Source organism: Hypomesus transpacificus, chromosome 26 (assembly GCF_021917145.1).
Source record: "Hypomesus transpacificus isolate Combined female chromosome 26, fHypTra1, whole genome shotgun sequence".
Classification (NCBI taxonomy): domain Eukaryota; kingdom Metazoa; phylum Chordata; class Actinopteri; order Osmeriformes; family Osmeridae; genus Hypomesus; species Hypomesus transpacificus.
Window position 1 is genome coordinate 1,931,521 of NC_061085.1, and position 19,962 is coordinate 1,951,482.

Sequence of the window (19,962 nt, forward strand, 5' to 3'; positions counted from 1 at the left end):
CCCCAGAAATTGTACCCTCTCTAGTTTATAATTGATTTGGCTGCGAGCTTCGCAGATTTTGGGTGTCCAAGATATGATGGATTCTGAACAGTCTAGCCATGTACAGGCAGGGGCGGATTTACCGGGGTGGCATGGGGTGGCAACTGCCAACCTAAAAATAGGCTTGCCACCCCAGCTGCCACCCGAGTTGGCAGCTTTGAAAACAAAGAAAAGTTGTGGCTCATCTGACATTTGCGAGAGCGAATTTCTAATATCCGACTGCAAGCGAATGCAGCATGAGACGACTCCACCCCCCTCCCCACTCCGCCGAGTTGGACATTTGCCACAGCGAATTTCTAATATCCCAGTGAAAGTGAATGCAGCACTACACGACTCAAACACTCCGACCCACTCGTACATTTGAGAGAGCGAATTTCTATACAAGCCCCCAAAAATATGCTGAATTTTTTTACATTTTCTGCAGTTATTCAGACAAAAAATATGCGGAATTACGATATCCTTCCTGTTCTTTTGTCGGAGCGACCGAATATGTTCCACAACAGTTTGACGCGGAATAGGCAATGTCAATAGGCGTGTCAATTCTTCAGGGCTGAGCATTTTTGACTAACGTTTTAATATTGGCTATAATCTAACGTAAACGTTACGGTATCAGTTTCAGGGTTGACAGACTTCCTTTGATTGCTATCACAGAACCAGGGGCGATTTTAGGCACGGGCAGACTGGGCAGCTGCCCGGGGCGATATTTTTTCATGTCACGTGGGGGGCGCACAAGCATTTCAAAAAAAGAAATATCTGCGCGGTTTTCTCTTATCGATCATTTCAGTTATTGGGGAATTGGCATATTGGCGCCCTCTTCAGGCAGCTGCAGGCACCCCTGCCCCTTGCCGTGCAGCAGTTTCGTTTTCGTTTGTCGCAGCCAGGTTGTTGGCTGCACCAGTGGCGAAACCACCGGGGTGGCAAGGGGTGGCAGCTGCCACCCTAAAAGAAATGCTTGCCACCCCACTTGCCACCCAGGTTGTCAGAAGTGTCTCCTATAATATACTATACATTTATTGAATGGTATAATATTTTTGCTATTTAAGCTGTTGATCTCTTTGGTAACTTGTTCTAAAATCGTTAAGTTCCCACTCCCCTTTAAAATGGTTGAGTCCATGAGTCCGCTTTGCACTCTTGTCACAGTGGTTGCCTATCTCCCGCTCCATTCCAGTGAAGAAAGAAACGGTTTGAAAGCATTTGAGAAGCCAAAAACAAACTGGAGACAAGCCTACTGTAGGCTTGCAGTGATGAAAGAAGGTACAGTATTGCTGAATTGTGAATAAAGAAAATGTGATGGGTGGTCAAATGTGATCGACAGTTCAGTTGTAATTTCAATCATATATTTAAATGCTAGCTTGCAAAAGTCGGTAGCATACAGTAGCTAGCTCGCTATACAGCTTGCTTGTGCTACAGTAGCTAGCCTTGAAGTCTACCACTGTTACAAGGAGCTTAGCTAGCGTTAACCAACGTCTTACTAACGTCTTTAGTACAGAAAGGTGGACTGACAGAAAATGTTATATCACTTTTTTCTCAGTTTTTATTTTCATTACGTATGTAACCTAACTGTTAAGCTATTCCGAAATCAGATTTTAGATACCACTAACCGTTTTCTCACTAAAAACCTTTTTCTGGCTGTTTTTAAGGTACTCCATCATGTAGCCTACAGTAAACTCAGCAACAGTAAAAAGTGTGCGTGGTTTTTCCACCCTATCTTTCGCTACCTAGTTAGTCTAGCTTTGGTATGCATTATTTTGTATGTGATAACCTAATACATACAGAACAAGCCATTAGAAATTCAATTGGCCATTTCGAAAAGTATGTGTCATTATGAAGGGAAATGTGTCATGAACATTTTGTGCTGTGTTCTGAATGCAGTTTTCTTTTTTAGAGAAATCAAAGTTGGATGTGGAAAACACTAAATGTAAGTGTTTACACACACATCTAATGGGCTCCATTAGACCATAGCCTATTTAACTTACCATCCAAATGCCAGTAAGCACTAAATCAGTTGTAAATCAAACTGATAGCACTGTTCAGATATCAGATCATCTTTAAAACTAAACCACTAGTAATATTGCAGTTTCATGGCCCAAAAATGAAGAGAAAAGGTCAGGACATCAGGACTTTTTTCAAGAAAAGGTCAGTCAACCAGAGGGAGACAGAAGTGGTGGAGCCACAGAAAGACAGCCAGAGAGTGGAGGTGGAGCCACAGAAAGACAGCCAGAGAGTGGAGGTGGAGCCACAAAAAGACAGTCAGAGTGTGGAGGTGGAGCCACAGAAAGACAGCCAGAGAGTGGAGGTGGAGCCACAGAAAGACAGCCAGAGTGTGGAGGTGGAGCCACAGAAAGACAGCCAGAGAGTGGAGGTGGAGCCACAGAAAGACAGCCAGAGTGTGGAGGTGGAGCCACGGAAAGACAGCCAGAGAGTGGAGGTGGAGCCACAAAAAGACAGTCAGAGTGTGGAGGTGGAGCCACAGAAAGACAGTCAGAGTGTGGAGGTGGAGCCACAGAAAGACAGCCAGAGAGTGGAGGTGGAGCCACAGAAAGACAGTCCGAGTGTGGAGGTGGAGCCACAAAAAGACAGCCCAGAGGAGACAACCAGTCTAACAGGTCCACATGGTATGTCTCAGATTAGATAAAACAGTAATTTATATTGTTGCATTTACTATTTTTTAACAAAACAAAACACTTAAGTATTTACCCTGACCATAGTATACCTAAACAAAGTGATAAGTATGATTTCTGTAGAGGAACCACGTCAACTTATTTTCACTGTAAAATTGTTCTAACCTGTTTTCTCTTGTTCCAGATATATCTAAGCATCACAAGACAGCCCAAGTCAAGCAGGCAGGGATTCCCCAGAACTCTCCAGGGTGGAGCTTGGAGAAGTTTCCACGCAGAGTGGTACCAAGAACATCAATGGCTTGCGTACTCGCATTCTAAAGATGCAGCATATTGCTATCCTTGTAGGCATTTATCTTTACCTAATGTCCTCAAGAGCGTTTTTACGTCAGTGGATGGTTACTCTAATTGGAAAAAAGCAACATTTAGGGATAGTGGATTTTGTCGTCATGCTAAATCTGAGCACCATGTCAATACAATGCTTGCATGGGAAGAAAATAAAAGGAAGGACAAAAACACATCAATGGTAGTATTGATGGAAGCAGAAAATAGGAAAAAGATCATTGACAATCAAAAATACATCAAAACAATAGGTGAAATACTGTGTCTTACAGCAACCCAGAATATTGCCCAGCGAGGGCATAGGGAGTCTTCTAACTCAGAAAACAGGGGCAATTTCCTTGAGATTTTAGGACTCGTAAGCAAACATGACCAGTTAGTAAGGAAAAGATTAGAAGATCAAGCCAAGACTGCCAAATACACCAGCTGCCTCATTCAAAATGAAATGATCAGCATTTTAGCAGGGATGGTCAGGGATGAGATTATTAAAGAGGTCAAAGGAAGTGAACAATTTTCTATCATAGTAGATGAAACCAAAGATGTAAAAAAAAAAGAACAAATGTCTTTTGTTCTAAGGTACTTTTATAACGGCATGGTGCACGAGAGCTTTTTAGAGTTTCAGGAAGCAGAAAGGCTGGATGCTGCAGGTTTGACAGAAAAAATCATAGACTGTCTAGAGAGGCATGGCTTGAATTACAAAGAAAACTTAATCGGGCAAGGCTATGATGGAGCAGCCGTTATGAGCGGGAAACACTCAGGTGTACAGGCTAGAAAATACATACAGTAAAATACTGTATGTATTTATGTCAGGCTCGTATGTTCATGATAAATGGCTGAAGGTGCAACAAGAAATGTTTAAAGGTGCTGGACCAAGGGAGCTTCAGCGTCTTAGTGATACAAGATGGGCGTGCAGGTATGTTGCTTGTCGGAATGTGATGGATAGGTTGCCTGCTATTGTGTGTGTCCTTGAAGACATTTCACATGAAGACAACGCAGATAGAGCTGTGGAGGCCAGAGGAATTCTGTATCAGATAGATCTTAATTTTATTGGATGTCTTGTAGTGTTCAGAAAGACTTTAAGTGAATCTTCATTTTTGTCAGACATGCTACAGTCAACAAAAGTTGACTTAACAAAAGCCGTTGAGTTGGCAGAAACACTCCAACAGACTCAGAGAATATCGTAGTGAGCCCTCTTTTGAGACTGTCTGAGGTGAAATACTCAATATATGTGAAAGTAACAGCATCCCTACATCACAGCACACCTGTAAACGAGCAAGACAGGTAGCAAGTAAATTACAGAGTAGTGTTGTTACATCCACTCTAGGACAGCACACAGAACCAGATAGCAAAGTGTCTTTCAGAGTTAAAGTATATTACTCCATAATAGATTGCATGATTGGGGAGATGGAAAGGCGTTTTTCCCAAATCATGAAAGGCATACAGGTCTTTAATCCATCAAGTCCTAGCTTTCTCAGTGAGGAGGCTGTTCTTATGTTGGCAAATTCCTATGGGACAAATTTAGAAGATGTTAAGCATGAACTGTGTCAGATTAAAAAACGTTTTGAAAGAACAGCAAAAAAGGAGAGACCGACAAGTCTCATGGAACTATAACTTTTTTTGGATCCCATTAAGACTGTTTTCTTTGAACTACATCGTTTGTGTAAAATAGCTGTAGTTTTACCCGTTAGCAGTGCTTCATGTGAGCGGAGTTTCTCAACTCTAAAGCTGGTCAAGAATCACTTACGTTCTACCATGGCTGAGAATAGATTGTCAAGTCTAGCTATACTTAGTATAGAGTCAGCACGTGCAAAATGTCTTGATTTGGATGAGTTTGTGAGACGATTTGCTGTCGAACATGGCAATCGCCGTATTGTTCTTTTTTAGCTCCATGACCTGCGGTTTAGAATTGAATATACATTAATTGTTTGTGAAATTAAATAAAACTAAATTGTTTTGCTGCTGAATATGTAAATATATGTAATATCTGACAGTGTTTTAAGTCTTATTAAAAAAGACAAATATTTGTTTTGGCAACAATATTTAGACTCTTGGCAAGACATTGCTGTTGTCTGTTTTCACGATCTGGATTTGTATAAATAAATACATATAGACACCAGGCATGTGCGTGTGTGTGATATGCCACCCTTGAATTTCAACTTGCCACCCTTCTGCCACCCCATGTAAAATGTTCTAGAATCGCCACTGCACTGCACAGACCTAGGCTACTACCTACACTGGTGGAAATGGTCTCTGTTAAGACAGGTTAAACATTTCGAAAATAATACAGACATAATATGAGTTGACAAGCTTAATTAAAATGTGCATTTGACCAATTGACCAATTTGCATTTGACCAATGCATTCTATTTGAAATTCCACGGGTCTGCTAATATCCCACTGCAAGTGAATGCAGCACTAAACGACTCCAACCTCCCCACTGCGCCGACTGAGACCGAGGTGAAATCAGTTTTATATTCGAGATTCAACAGACATTCATATTTGTAACTTTGTTCAGGCTCCGTGTCATATTTAGGGAGCGGGTAAAAGAGTAGACAGCCTGAATGCCGAAAAAATCTAGCAGCCATTTGAATACACACCATTTTCAGTGTTTCTTCAAATACTTTGTCAAAATGGACCATACAAACTTCAAACTTGTGGCACATTCTTCTACTACTAGCCGTCCAAACTTTGGTTGATGATACAGTTTATTATGGATTAGCCAATAAATCAATGAAAACCCTTTGGAAATTTGTGTTCGGTGTTTCCTCAATATCTTTGATTTGAGGCTTAAATAATGTGCCATAATAATGTAGCCTTGTGTTTTTGAGTTAAAATGTCTTAATTTGGGGGCATTCCAAAATAAACATTGATTCCAAAAAAACATTGATTAATATGATTGCGATTAAATCAGCATATATATTTCATTTTTCTAGATCCGCCCGTCTGGATAAGAGCGTCTGCTAAATGACTAAATGTGTACAGGGCTCGACATTAAGGCTTGTCCGGGGCGAGTGGAATTGTTCTACATTAAGGATTAAAAAACGAACACCCATCTTTGTTATAGGATGTTTAAAGGGTAAATTGTAGGCTTATATTGCAGTTTGTCTAATAATGTGTCGGACCGTGTTTCTCAAGTGGTGGGTCGACCTAAAAGTGGATCGCAAGCTGGTGTAGGACATATTGATTCATAAAAGCATCTAAATGTATCAACTCCATATATTAATGTTTTTTATTTTAAAGCAAGCTCAGAGACGTAGTCTATGAATGTCAAAGGCATAAAAAGCATCTTTGTAAACCACTCTGATCAGTTGTAATGTGTGTGTAAACCGAACTTTTCCCGTAGCTACTTGTCTGTAAAGAATCACTTATTCTAGCTGACCCAACAGCGCAAAGACAGCAAAGCTGACTAGACTAGCTAGATTTTGTTGTTGTTGCTAACTGTCTACCACTACGGCACTAGCTGGAACGGAAGACTAACAAGGTAGTAAATTAGCTGTAGCTAGGTCTAACACTTTTGGTAAAAGACCGTAGCAGAGATGTGCCGGGTAACAGCTGTAGCTAGGTCTAACACTTTTGGTAACAGATAGTAGCAGAGATGTGCCGGGTAACTGCCTAGAGCTAACTGCTCTGTGAAATAGCAGATCTACTGTTTCCGAAAGTAGATCTACTAGCTCTAATAATTTCAGAGTACAGAGCTATCATATTTAGGTCAATTTCATAATTGTGTTTCATATCACAATGTTAAATGAGTAAATACAGAAGCTATCACCATGGTGTCTTTGGTTGTGGCATTACAAATCTCATGTCATAATAAATCCCAAAACAAACATTTATTTGTGAGGAATGGTTATTTTAACGATTGAAAACAGATGTATCACAGACCGCAGTTATGTGTTGCATGTCGCCCAGGCAACAGAGCAGGCTAATGTCATGATGCTAATGCTTCAGTGAAATAGTAGACTACTGTTTCCGAAAGAAGATGTACTATGTACTTCCTTAATAATATTAGCCTATATTGTACATTATACATCACAATTGTGTGTCATATCACGAAGTAAAATGTGCAAATAGTTATCACCCAGGCCTCTTTGCTTGTGGCGTTTCTGCAGCTGCCTTGCAGTAAAGCAGTTAGCCTAGCTATCTCCCTGAAGTTAACAAGCTGCTAAACTAATGTTCTGCTAGAGAGAGTCACGCGAGTTTTTGTGACGTTAGTGACGTTAGTGGCGTCAGTGGCTGTGTTCGAAAATTTAGACAGCTGTCTTAATCCTTGATGTTTTACTAGACAGGTGTCTAACGAGACAGCTCTCTTCGGGGTAAGGTATCTTAAAAACCGTTGTTTTCGAACAGCCTATGAAGACAGGATGTACGTAATCGCGCTGCGTGTATTTATGTGCTCGCACTAGCGCGCTTTGTCAGACGGCAGTCAATTGCATTGAGTTTATTGTCACACTAAGGCTGGGTTGCACCAACATGGATTAAATTAATCCTGGTTTAGAGTTAATCTAGGGTTAGTAAATCTATGTTTAAACTGGTTTATAATTAATCAGAGATGTGTTGCACATCTTAATTTTAACCCTGGATTAGCTAAACTAGTTTAAACAAGGGTTAAAACGGGATTAGTTTATGTTCAATGTCCGCCATGATGGATTCCGACGAAATGTAAACAAATTCACAACGTATGTTTAACATATATGGAACTAAATAGCCTTAAATGAATGAATGCACTCTTTTTCCTAAACTAGCTGCTATTTTGCCTGGGTCTCAGAGTTCAAAAGTGGAGTCATCAGGTATGGGCGACATGCATAGCCATTGTCCCCCACTTGATGTCCACGGATCTCCCCTCTCTCCAGCAGTGCACAAAGTTGACTGTTGTCAAAGATTCGGCTGTCATGTGTGGATCCTGGCCATATTGCAACAATGTGTGTGATCTGGGCCTGGTCATCACACACAACTTGGACATTAATTGAGCAGTAGCCCTTTCGATTCCGAAACAGCTCCCCAGTCTCACCACCTGGGTTGGTAATGGGAATGTAGGTGCAGTTGATAGCCCCAATTACTCCTGGAAAACCTGCTCTCCCATAGAATCCAGCTGTTGTCTCTCTCCTTGGTACAAAGTGAATGTACTGAGCCTTTAAACTTGCAATTGCCTTGGACACTCTGCTGACAATTCTGCAGACTGTGGATTTATGAACTTCGAAAAGATCTCCATCAACCATCTGAAAAACTCTCTGTAGCATAAAATCGCAAAGCAACTAGGAGCTGGAGAAGCGGTGGCACAGCAAAATTCCTCTCACTTCCATGCTTGATTGCTGGTCCAACCTTCCCATTTAGGTATATGACAGACTCTTTTGTAAATCTATACCGCTGTGAAAACTTGCTGTTGTCATAGAATTCAATTGGGTTTAGCCTAACTCTAATTTTCCTGCGAGGAACTCTTTCGTCTAACCCCATTCAGTGAAGATATGCAGCCATGTTGTCAATAAAACTGAGATAAACCTCCTCCAGGGGTGGTTTAAATATAACAGCTAATCCAGGTTTAGACTAGGTTTAAAAGGACTGGTGCAACAGATTTAAATTTAATCTAGATTTAAATGGAAATTAAACAGAGATTGTCAAAGGGTTAGATTTACCCAGGATTAATTGTTAACTAAGGTTAAACTAGGTTTAAAGTTTGGTGCAACTGGATAAAAATACAAACCTGGTTTAAACTCAATTTAAGAGTTAATCCTTGTTGGTGCAACCCAGCCTAAATGAAGAAACGAGTAGTGGCGTAACAGCATGGCAGCTAGTGATGGGAAGTTCGGATCATTTTACTGATTCGGTTCTTTGAATCTCGTTCAGTAAAAGGAACAAATCTTTTTTGAGTCATTTCAAAGGGGGGGGGGGGGGGGGGGCTATACGTCCACTGCAAACACTTATCATATTCTCATTAGGGATGCACCGATCCGACTTTTTCGATACCGATACCAATGCCTGGGCTTTGTGTATCTGTCGATACCCGATACCGATCCGATACCGTTGTTGAATTAATAATAAACTGTATACCTCCCACCTTATACCTTCCTTCCACCATGTGGAAAAGACTAAAGGCACCAGACTTTCCTAACTAAGACAAAATAACAGGTGTAATATACTGCATTCTTATTTATTTGTTATTTAAAAAACAATTGGGCATTCAAAATGCGAAAATAGAATGTAATCAAATGTAGGGCCTATTAAAATAAATAAAATGTAGCAGTATAAACAAAATAGTGTATTGGTCAAACATACAATAGTAATCAAACAGCAACCAAACATTGTAAACATGTAAAAATCTATATATATATATTTGAATTCTTACTTATTTGTTGTCGCTGGTGTGTAAACCATGGACGTTTTTAGCTTGAAGCATTGCACCATGCGGTGTACAGCTCGTGTCCAACCAGTGGACACAAACTTAAAAGCAACATGGAGCAAGCCAAAGAGTTGGCTGTGTGGAGATATTTCACGCTTGCAACGCCAACTAGTTCGTCGGCTGTTTGCAATGTCTGCAAAGTTAATGTTTTGAGGGGTGGTGGTAGCACTGCAAAGTACAATAGTACCAATTTAATCAAGCACATCCAAAAGCACAATGCTAGGAGCACGCCGAATTCCTGCAGCTCAACGACTCTACTATACTGTAGAATCTACAGTGTAGAACGAGTAGCTTCGCACATATGTGATCGTTCGAATGTGGGTCTCACAGCGTAACGTTGCATATGTGATTTTGAAAATTCCAACTTAATATTTTCCGATAGACAAAAACTATGCGACAAACGCTGTATGGCTTCAATATGTACTAATGAGAAGGCTAACAGGTAATACTAGAATGCTAGTTGCATTGCTTCGAGTATTATGCTTGCTGTGGGCCGTCGGGAAATATTTAGAACTCTAGGTTGCATGGATCGGCCAGTGGATCGGCTAAATTTTCCGATCCCCGATCCAGATATTTTGTCAATATCGGGGCCGATATCCGATCTTAGTATCGGATCGGTGCACCCCTAATTCTCATGTAGGTTAGTGCATGACATGTGCACCAGCAGATAGATACTATTTCAAAAGGTACAGTCCTGCACTTTTGTGGTTCATGTTGTTTAATTTGTAACTTGTATAACTGCATGCTCTTATGGGTCTTCCCTTTGGCACTTGTTTAGCTTTTCACAATGTATGCTTCATGTTTTGGCTACTTGCAATGTTTGGGACTATCTCGTTGTTATGATCAGTGACCTATGCTCTTTTGTAAGCTCTCTCTTGGAAGTCGCTTTGGATAAAAGCGTCTGCTAAATGAATAAATGTAAATGTGTAAATGTAAAAGAAATTCCTGCATTAAAATAATGTATCATGACAGTTTGTATGATTTGGTCATTTATTAACACACTAGCATTTAATTATCACGGCAAACAATTACACTCCACTAAACTGTAAGTGTAAATGTAAAGTGAAAATAACAAAACCAGTCAGTATGCTGACTTGAGCGAATTTCATTCACGTTTTACTTACTTATGCGAAAGGGGTTGAGGAAACTGTTTCCTCTACTAAAAAATACAATGCAGGTCACGTGAAAAATGATCCAAAGACTCGTAGAAAGACCTAGTCAGGAAATGAACGAATCGTTCGTTTCCTCTAGCTACCAGTACAGAGCCTATGCAGGTCACGTGAAAATTGATCCAAGGAAAGACTGAGTCGGGAAATGAACGAATCATTTCTGTTTACTTCGACGAGCCTATGCAACCGTCCCAATGCGCGGCCACAAGAAAATGAACGAATCACTCTTTGAGAGGACTCGTTACTCCCGAGTACTTTTAAAGGGGCGATTGACTGGGTTTTTTGGGTATTTCACACTGTTCCTTAAGGTCTCCGAATAGGGTATGTAACATTGGTTGGGTTGAAAATGGCCCGGGTGCTGTTCTATGCCCCATTAATCATTAACCATCTTCATAATTACAAAAGTATGGTGTTTTTTCCACAACACCCCCTGATAGATCCTCTGAAATGTTTCCGGAAAAAAACACTAGGTTTTCTCCTTTTCTGGTATGCTCATTAATATTTACATAAGCTGTGCGCTGATTGGTTGGTTTTCAACGAGTGAAGCTGGAGCTGGGGAGCAAAAACGCAACACGGCCAACAGCCAATAGTATGAACCTGCCGAGCCGGAGACCCCGGAGGGCCGGAGAGCTGCAGTTTCAGGACCGCAGTTTCAGGACCGCAGTTCGAGGGCCCTGAGAGCGCCACCCTAGCGAATTGAAAGGCAGTGTCACTAGATCGCATCAAGATATTTGCATGGTTTTCGAGGCAAGAAACAAGGAAAAGTCATGTGATGATGTTTGATGACACAATTATATAGAAAGGTATAATATTTGAAAATATGTTCTAATAATTTAGAAAGGTATAATATTTGAAAACATGTTCGAATAATAAATATTGGATAATTTAAGAAATTAAAATCACATAAAATTTGAAAGAAATTGCATATTATATATATATAAAATATATAAAAAAAACAAAATAAATATTTCATAGATGTCAAGATCCAGTGTAATTTTATAAAATGAAGTAAACAAATTAAGGAAGATAAAATAGTCTAAAGAAAAGATGGAAAATATATCAATGTGGACAGATGTGTGATGTCTGGAGTGGCCTTAAAGGTTTTCTGGGACTACAGAGAACCAATGTACACCCTGCAACATGAGCCTTAGGATTGTGGCACCTTTGCAGATACTCTGAACTCGTTCTAGAGGGCTTAACTTCACCAAATAGCCAAAGTCAACAAAGCATTATGTCCTGATAACATCAGTAATAACAAGCTCCTGGAGACCTGCTACAAACAACTGGCCCTGTCTTCTGTGAACTGTTCAACTGGTCCTTGGAGGAGCTGGAACTCACAGTTCCAGCTCTTTGGAAGACCTCTGCCATCTGCCTTGTTCCAAAGAAGAGCACACCCAGGCTTCCTAATTACTTCCAACATGTACCTCTTACATCGGTGGTGATGAAGAGTTTTGAATGTCTGATACTTTTGTAACTACAAGGGACAACCCGGAACCTGGCAGATCAACTCCAGTTTGCCTACATGAAGTGTAGAAGTCTCGATGATGCTGCCCTTACTTTCCTGCATCATGCACTCCCATCTGGAAAAACTAAAAGCACATGCTAGGCTTGTGTTTGTGGAATATCTCTAGAGCCTTTAACAGAATGTAACCACATCTGTTGGGAATACAACTACTAAACATGAGTAAATCCTTGATTCATACTGCAGATAATTAAATTCCACACACACACAGGGTTCTGTCAAAATACTTATGCAATGTACGTATTCTGTGATTCATTTCATTCTTAAATGTTATGCTCTATTATACATAAATATCAAAGTTATCTGAGGAAATACAAGTTTATTTTAATCTGTTATACTTTATTTTATGTCATCATCACAACAAAAACATTTTCTTTGAGTAATGTGGGATGGTGGTGCTGCGGAGGATCCACCGCTTCTTTCTCTGCTGCTGGTGGTGAACCTCTATGGTGGATGGGCTGCATGAGGATGCTTCCTTTGGTGTGGATGGGCATGCTAGATGTTTTGTGTTGGAAATGACTCAAAACATTGATCACATCAGTGGATTAGATCATCTTTCATATTCCTGTAAATACTGCACATGCCTGTGTGCATGCTACATTTTGGATGTGTCTGACACTACAAAGTTCTGGAAAAGTGAAGTTATATTCTATTCTATTTGCTATGGCTTTTGCAGTCACTCAATCTCAACCACAAATGTGTAATGTTAGGCAAGACACAAGGTTGACTCTCAGGGCAGATTCAAGATATACATTGTTTATTTTGAATAATTGTCAAACAATGACAATCACCCCTCCATATCACTCCATCCCCTCCATATCACTCCATCTAGACCTCCATCTAGACCTCCATACAACTTCATCCTTCAATGAGAGATAAAAGCAAGAAAAACAAATACAAAAAAACATTATGGATATTTGACTTTTCCTGACCTTTCAATATTCAAACCCCATATTGGGATGTCGGTAACAGCACTACTTACTAGTTGAATGGTCTCCCTTCAGTGCGCAATTGTTTAGATATCCCCTTATCAAACTCCTCCACTTCACTGAAATAGTACAGACAATATAATTTCTAAGTAAGCATAAATATCAGTTACCCTAAAAAAGTAGTGTACATTAATTAGCATTACTTAAGTGGTTGATAATAAAGGTATTAATAGTAGATTATGAAGTTGTATGGCATTGTGCAGAAAATGTACATTCTCTACTTACCTCCGATGATAAACTGGTCCAGAGATGAAGACATTTTTTGCATCCTACAGGGACAGATTCCTCAGCATACTCAGGCCGTAGCCTATATGATGGCCTACAAAAATTATATGGTTAATTTTTAAGACAGTAGGCTGAAGATTTCGCTTAACTGCCCAGCTAACACATTTACATTGCCCTGACGTTGTCGCAACGTCACGCGATGACCAAACATACGTTGCCGCAACGTCTTTGGCGACGTTGCGGGACCGTGCATCTGTGGGGCGCCAGTAGGTTGCCGCAACGTCATCTTGTGACGTTGCCAGTCCGTAACCGCGACGTCGTGGCAACGTTAATTTTCTGACGTTGCCAGTCCGTAACCGCAACGTCGTGGCAACGTTATTTTCCGACGTTGCCAGTCCGTAACCGCAACCTCCTAGCAACGTAATTTTCTGACGTTGCCAGTCCGTAACCGCGACGTCGTCGCAACGTTGTTTTGTGACGTTGCCAGTCCGTAACGGCGACCTCCTAGCAACATAATTTTGTGACGTTGCTAGTCCGTAACTGCAACGTCAACAGTTTACTTAATTATGAAGTAACCTATATTTCATATGCAGACCTCATTTGCCCAGAAGGCTACTTGTTTTGGTATAATAGATAGCCAACGTTAGGAGGAATATGTTTGTGTGATGTGTAGCCTGACTCAAGCTAAATCATAAACGAGGCAGCATTTCAGAATCATAAAGTGTTTTAATCGCCATGAAAGTTTGCACAGACAAGGAATTTACTTTGGCAGGAAGGTATATACATTCACCATATAGGAATCCTAAATATGTGGTCTACCTATACTAAAGGGGAGTCAGATGGCTGATCGGTTGGGAAATCAGGCTATTAAATCAGAAGGTTGCCAAAAGATGTGTCCTTGGGCAAGGCACTTCACCTTACTTTCCTCCAGGGAATATCCCTGTACTTACTGTAAATAAGAGCGTCTGCTAAAATGACAATGCACAAAGTATGCATGTAACATTTACAATTAGAAAACTAAAATGGCCAAAATATATACATACGTGATAAAAAGTGCCACTGCAAAACAAACACTGCAAAACAAACACTGCAAAGAAAAAAACACTGCAAAACAAACACTGCAAAACAAAAGTGCCAAACAAACAAAGTGCAAAAAATGAATTAAAATCTTCTTCCAGTCCCCGCTATGAGTTCTGTCTGTTGGCCCTGACAAGGAAGCACAAAATCAGTTAGTGTTCGATTAACATAATCGCACGTGTGAAAAGGGGCTATACAAGTCATTAAAAAAATCACATCTAAAATAATATACGTCATCAATTAAAATATTATGTGATTCTAGATTTGTGTCATAGCCATGTGAAAAATTGGATATGGAAGTTGCAAACATGATTCATTCACCTGGCTGGTTTTGAATGGGCTGCCGGGGTGTGTTTGAGTGTTTCCTCTATGCGGAGCTCCACAGCTTTCTCTCCCAGTCCCGTCTTCTACTTCATCACAGCGTCTGGAATTAGAAGTCATGAACTTATTGTCAGCACCAATGTGAACGTTGAATGCGTGTAAGCCATAGTTTGTGGGATCTCCAAACACTTACCGCTCTCTTTCACAACTCCAGCACCTTAAGGCGCTCCTCAAGGTCTTGAAGTTCAGCCTGTGTTTGGGCCACCTGTAAGTCCATCACTGGCACCTCTTCAGTGTGTCTGCCCTGTGGTCGCCTGAACAGGAGAGCCTCTCGCTGGTTCTCTTCCAATGTCTCCATCTTCCGGAGCATAACCTGTAATGTGTCTGTAATTAAAGACAAGTAAAACAAGTTTACAAGAGTTTGCATGATTGGCATACACTGTGGTTTCCTTTAGATTAGCTGTAACATTGATGTACATAACAAATGTTACCTTGATTGGTCTTTGCCCAAGATGGTACAGCTGAATGGGGTATACAAAGCATTAGTAAGACAACATTTGTTGTTTTGACAAATATGTTTCCCCCCACGATCAGAACAACTTAAGTATGCCTTACAATTAGGTATGCCTTACAATGGCAATGGTATGAGTATTTTTTTAAGTGTCTTATATTTGCACTTGCCTTGCTGCCAGCTGTTTTCCGGGGCACCCTATGGGTTCTCCTCCACCAGACCAGAGTTGACACCTAGAGGTATAGCATCTGGTGATGCAAACGTTTTAAGTCATACTTTTGCTTCAAAGCATAGCCTTTAGGGTTGCCATGGCTCATACAATTATTGTCACTGTTATAAACGGTCATTCATTACTTTATCATAATTTCCAAGGGACACAGTACTTGTGATGGTGGTCGGATCACCTGTACAGAAATGAAAGTGGAATGTAGTTTACGTACATAGTAGCCTATTAGTATATTGATATTGAAGAAGCATCGCACATATGTGATCGTTCGAAAGCAGGGCCCCACAGCGTAGCATCGCACATGTGTGATTCTGAACATTCCAACCAACTATTTTCCGATGGGCAGAAACTATATGATAAACACTACAGTATGGCTTCAAAATGTACAATTAGTAGGCTAACAAGTAACACTAGCAAGTAGTAGCATTGGTACGAGTATTATCTTAGGTTGCTAGGTAACGGAAGCTAATTAAAGCTACATACCTTCCGTTTTGGAAAAATAACTCACGTACTCTGGTGAAAGTGTCTGAAATATTTAGAACTCACGCATCTAAAGGTTAAAACGAATAAACTTATCCAAAAACAAATGTCATGTACAAATTGGAAGAATTAGTGACATGATACTTTTACAGACGCCATTGCTGTGCATGCCATGACCGACTGTGAACGTGATCAGCCACGCGCTAGCGTCTTTGAAAATTCAGGGCTAGCTAACTAAATAAACTATTTTGGGACAAGGTTTTCTAACAGTTCTGAACTTTTATTTTCACTGATTCTTTTGAGGGTGATTTTTGAGACTCTAAACTTTGATAACATGTATGCATTTTCAGTATTTCAAAACAACTTTCTGGAGGGTTTAACCTAGCTAGCGAAATTCTAACGTAAACAATGTGAATCTGATATAACGCTATAAACAACTCAATTTCAAACCTATATGCCCCATCCAATTTCTAAAAATATGTTTATATATTTAAAACTATGTCTGTAAAGAAACTCACCTTTGAAGTAACTTATTTCCAGGTAAAATCCATTGTGTGAAAGACGGTAGGACCCCGGCAAAAACTGTTTAGGAAGCCCAGTTTCAGCTATGCCTTGAAATGGGCATGCGCAAAGTTGTTGCTCAGGGGCAGACTGAGGGGCAGGTTTGCTAAGGAAGAATTGTAATATTCTGTGATGACTTGTCTTTGAAAATGAAACTCTTAAGAGTCGCTTACCTTTTGGTCACATTTAACAATTTTGTAGGCCTATTACAAAACTATTGGAGCACAAATTTGCATTGTGTGTCATACACCTTTGGTGTGCTATAGCCTACAAATAATGTTTGCTTAATCATGTTACTCATCACACATTGATTGCTTTTGTACATGTTTATAGTAAAGAATGAAAGACTAAATTATATTCCACATTCTGTCTTTTTTAATTTACGATGTGTCTGCATATGAGAACATTGATGACCAATGACCTGCTGGGGCTGAGCAGCACATGAATTACATGCAGTGTCTACATTTATATATATAAACCACTATATTGCACTCAAGATCCGTTGTCCTGCGACAAAAATAAGGTAACCATCCGACCAAGGGACGATGTCGCGGCAACGTTGTCCACGGGTCTAAAAATAAGGTAACCAGCCGACCAAGGTACAACGTCGCGGCAACGTTGTCCACGGGACCAAAATTAACGTAACCAGCCGACCAAGGTACAACGTCGCGGCAACGTTGTCCATGGGACCAAAAAATAACGGAACCAGCCGACCAAGGTACAACGTCGCGGCAACGTTGTCCATGGGACCAAAAAATAACGTAACCAGCTGACCAAGGTACAACGTCGCGGCAACGTTGCCCACGGACCTAAAAATGACGTTACCAGCCGACCAAGGTACGACGTCGCGGCAACGTTGTCCATGGGACCAAAAAATAACGTAACCAGCCGACCAAGGTACAACGTCGCGGCAACGTTGCCCACGGACCTAAAAATGACGTTACCAGCGGACCAAGGTACGACGTCGCGGCAACGTCGCCCACTGGTCTAAAAATAACGTAACCAGCGGACCAAGGTACGACGTTGCGGCAACGTTGCCCACTGGTCTAAAAATAACGTAACCAGCCGACCAAGGAACGACGTCGTGGCAACGTTGCCCATGGGACCAACTGGCAACATTCCCTTTATAACGTTGCTACGACGTTGCCACGACGTTGCCAGAAGGTAACGTCGCGGGTTAACTGAGCACTTACTGGCAACGTTGCCGCAACGTCATGTGTTAGCTGGGTGACAGATCGAATCCACTTACTTTTAACCTATCATTTAAAAAAAAAGTTTTATTAATGTGCTGGCTTTATCATGAGACACCGTAGTGCTTGCCAGAATCGCACTATGGTTTCAATAAAACAAAACAAATAGTCTAAAAGTTTGTATTTCATAAAATTATCATAAGTGAAATAATTGTACCAGAATTGTTTTGAACGTTTAGCTAACTTAAATATGTTGAACAATACTTGATTTACATAAGCTACGTCGCGCTACTGTTTCATTAAACAAATAAACAGTAACAATTTACAGTTCGTTTTGAAAAGCTATGTGTGTAGAGCTAGCTAGCTCGTGCTATAACTACTGATTGTTAGCTCTGGCTAATCAAGTAGTTTGTTTGACGTTGAAAACCACTCCAGTGTCTTGAAATGATTTTGACAGCAAAGTTGAAGTTAGCTAGCTAACGTTGTCCAATTCAAGACACCAGAATTGTTTTATAAATAACCATACGTGATTCACATTTGCTACTTACACTCTGATTCTAGTCCATCTTGTTCTGAGCCGTAATCCTACAATATTCTAGCCTGGTTGCCAGCCCAACTCATCACCGCCGACAAAAGAAATTGGTCGGGAAGTTGGGTCTGTAGTAGCTTGACGTTGTCATACTCATAATTCTAGTCAGAATATGAGTCTGAAAACTCTCCGTTGGGCTGTGACTACGGGGCGTGTTTCAACCGAACTCGTAAAACAAATGCCTCTTCGCTCAATTGGATCCGTCCGTCCCGATTCTGGTTTTCTGTAGTTGTCCCCAATACGAGACCCTCCAGACCCAACTTCCCGACCCAATTTTTTTGTGGGCGGGGAGAAGTTGGGCTGGCAGCCAGGCTAGGTCTGGAGGGGCTCGATTGCGGAAAAACTATATCCGAACAGGAATGATCACACATTCTACCTATGCTCTTGTGTTAGCAAGCTAAACTAGTTTAGTCTACATGCCTACAGTCTAGTACGCCAAAGGAAAGCTAGCTATTCGTTGACGCGGGTGGCCCATTACATACCTGAGAAGTGAGTTTCACAGGTTCACACCCGTTACATTAGCAATAAGCCAGACTGCTGTTCGTTTTCTGGCTATTTTTTCGGAAGCTTCCCTTCTAATGCCGACTACTACAGCTAGTCTAGCAAGAGTCATTTGATGTGTGTAGAAACGTATTTAGCATTCTACCTATGCTATATACAGGACACGTTAGCATTGCTAATGACTGTTAGCACAACATCATAGTGTCCTTACAGCTTGCGGTTGCAATGAGCATACGGTCGGAACAGCACCTCTTTCCAGGTTCAGTTTGGCTAATCCTGCTTGAAATTGTCCAAGGTTGTCAACACTGTCTTGGGTGAAATGTTCAGAGCAAATGAATGATTGAGTGTCAAACTTCACCGGGATCTTCTCATAGACAACAGCAGCCATGCCTGTCAAATTTTTGGCTCCTTGGGAAGACTGTGAATGTTATCCTTACGTGGTCCATTTTCAATATCCTTGTTATAATTCAAAACATTCTTCTTTGTAATTCCTTATAAGTAGCCTACACAGAGCAGCGCACAGATAGACGCTACCTCGGGCTGGTCTGGATGTACATTTTGGGGCGTGACAAAGATACAGACCAGAGCCAAAAAGGGTGGTCCCCCGTCCTACGTCACACCGGTGGCTTTGTTGAAAAGCTAGCAGTTTACAGCCAAATTTCTTTTTTAGATTTGTATAGAAAAGAGGTGTCAATGGACTTTGATATTCACTGTATGTTCATTTTACCCACCGAACTGTCATTATTCAACTATGACAAGGTAAAATCGGTTTTGCAATCTATCGCCCCTTTAAGGGATTCGTTCAAAATGAACGAATCGTTTACGAACGACACATCACTAATGGCAGCTATAGGGTTAGAGTGACATGCATTTCCTGAGTGATTTTGTCGTTTGTTTGACACCCTCAAGTTTAACAGAAGTTATTAAGTGGTGGCGGATTAAACAGAAGGCTATATAGCATTTCCCGTTTTGGGTTTTTGATGTGATCATCCACATTAATGATTTAAGTTTTATTTTGATGTTTTTTGAATAGTAAACGTCATAAACGTAGTAGTGGAAACTTTATTTTTGTAATGTTTGGTGAGTTTCTGCACTTTTCAGTTTGCGGAGGGTCTGCACATTCTCACGTCTGCTCAAAACTTTCTGTGACGGCCCGCACATTCTCACGTCAAGTAAATCTTTATACATCACAAAGTGTGCGTGAAAACCAGC

General features: G+C 40.7%; 1 long non-coding RNA gene across 2 annotated transcripts; it reads right to left on the bottom strand.

Moving 5' to 3' along the window:
• Positions 1-12,423: 12,423 nt before the first annotated feature.
• Positions 12,424-18,358, bottom strand: LOC124487481. 2 transcript variants are annotated; one of them, XR_006958389.1, is made up of 4 exons: positions 18,209-18,358; positions 13,295-13,388; positions 13,063-13,128; positions 12,424-12,575 (listed from the first exon to the last, which is right to left on the bottom strand). It is a non-coding gene; the product is annotated as an uncharacterized LOC124487481 (long non-coding RNA). The 2 variants fall into 2 exon arrangements; XR_006958390.1 differs by lacking the exon at positions 12,424-12,575 and adding an exon at positions 12,925-12,943 and having other exon boundaries at positions 18,209-18,344.
• Between the last annotated feature and the right edge of the window lie 1,604 nt (positions 18,359-19,962).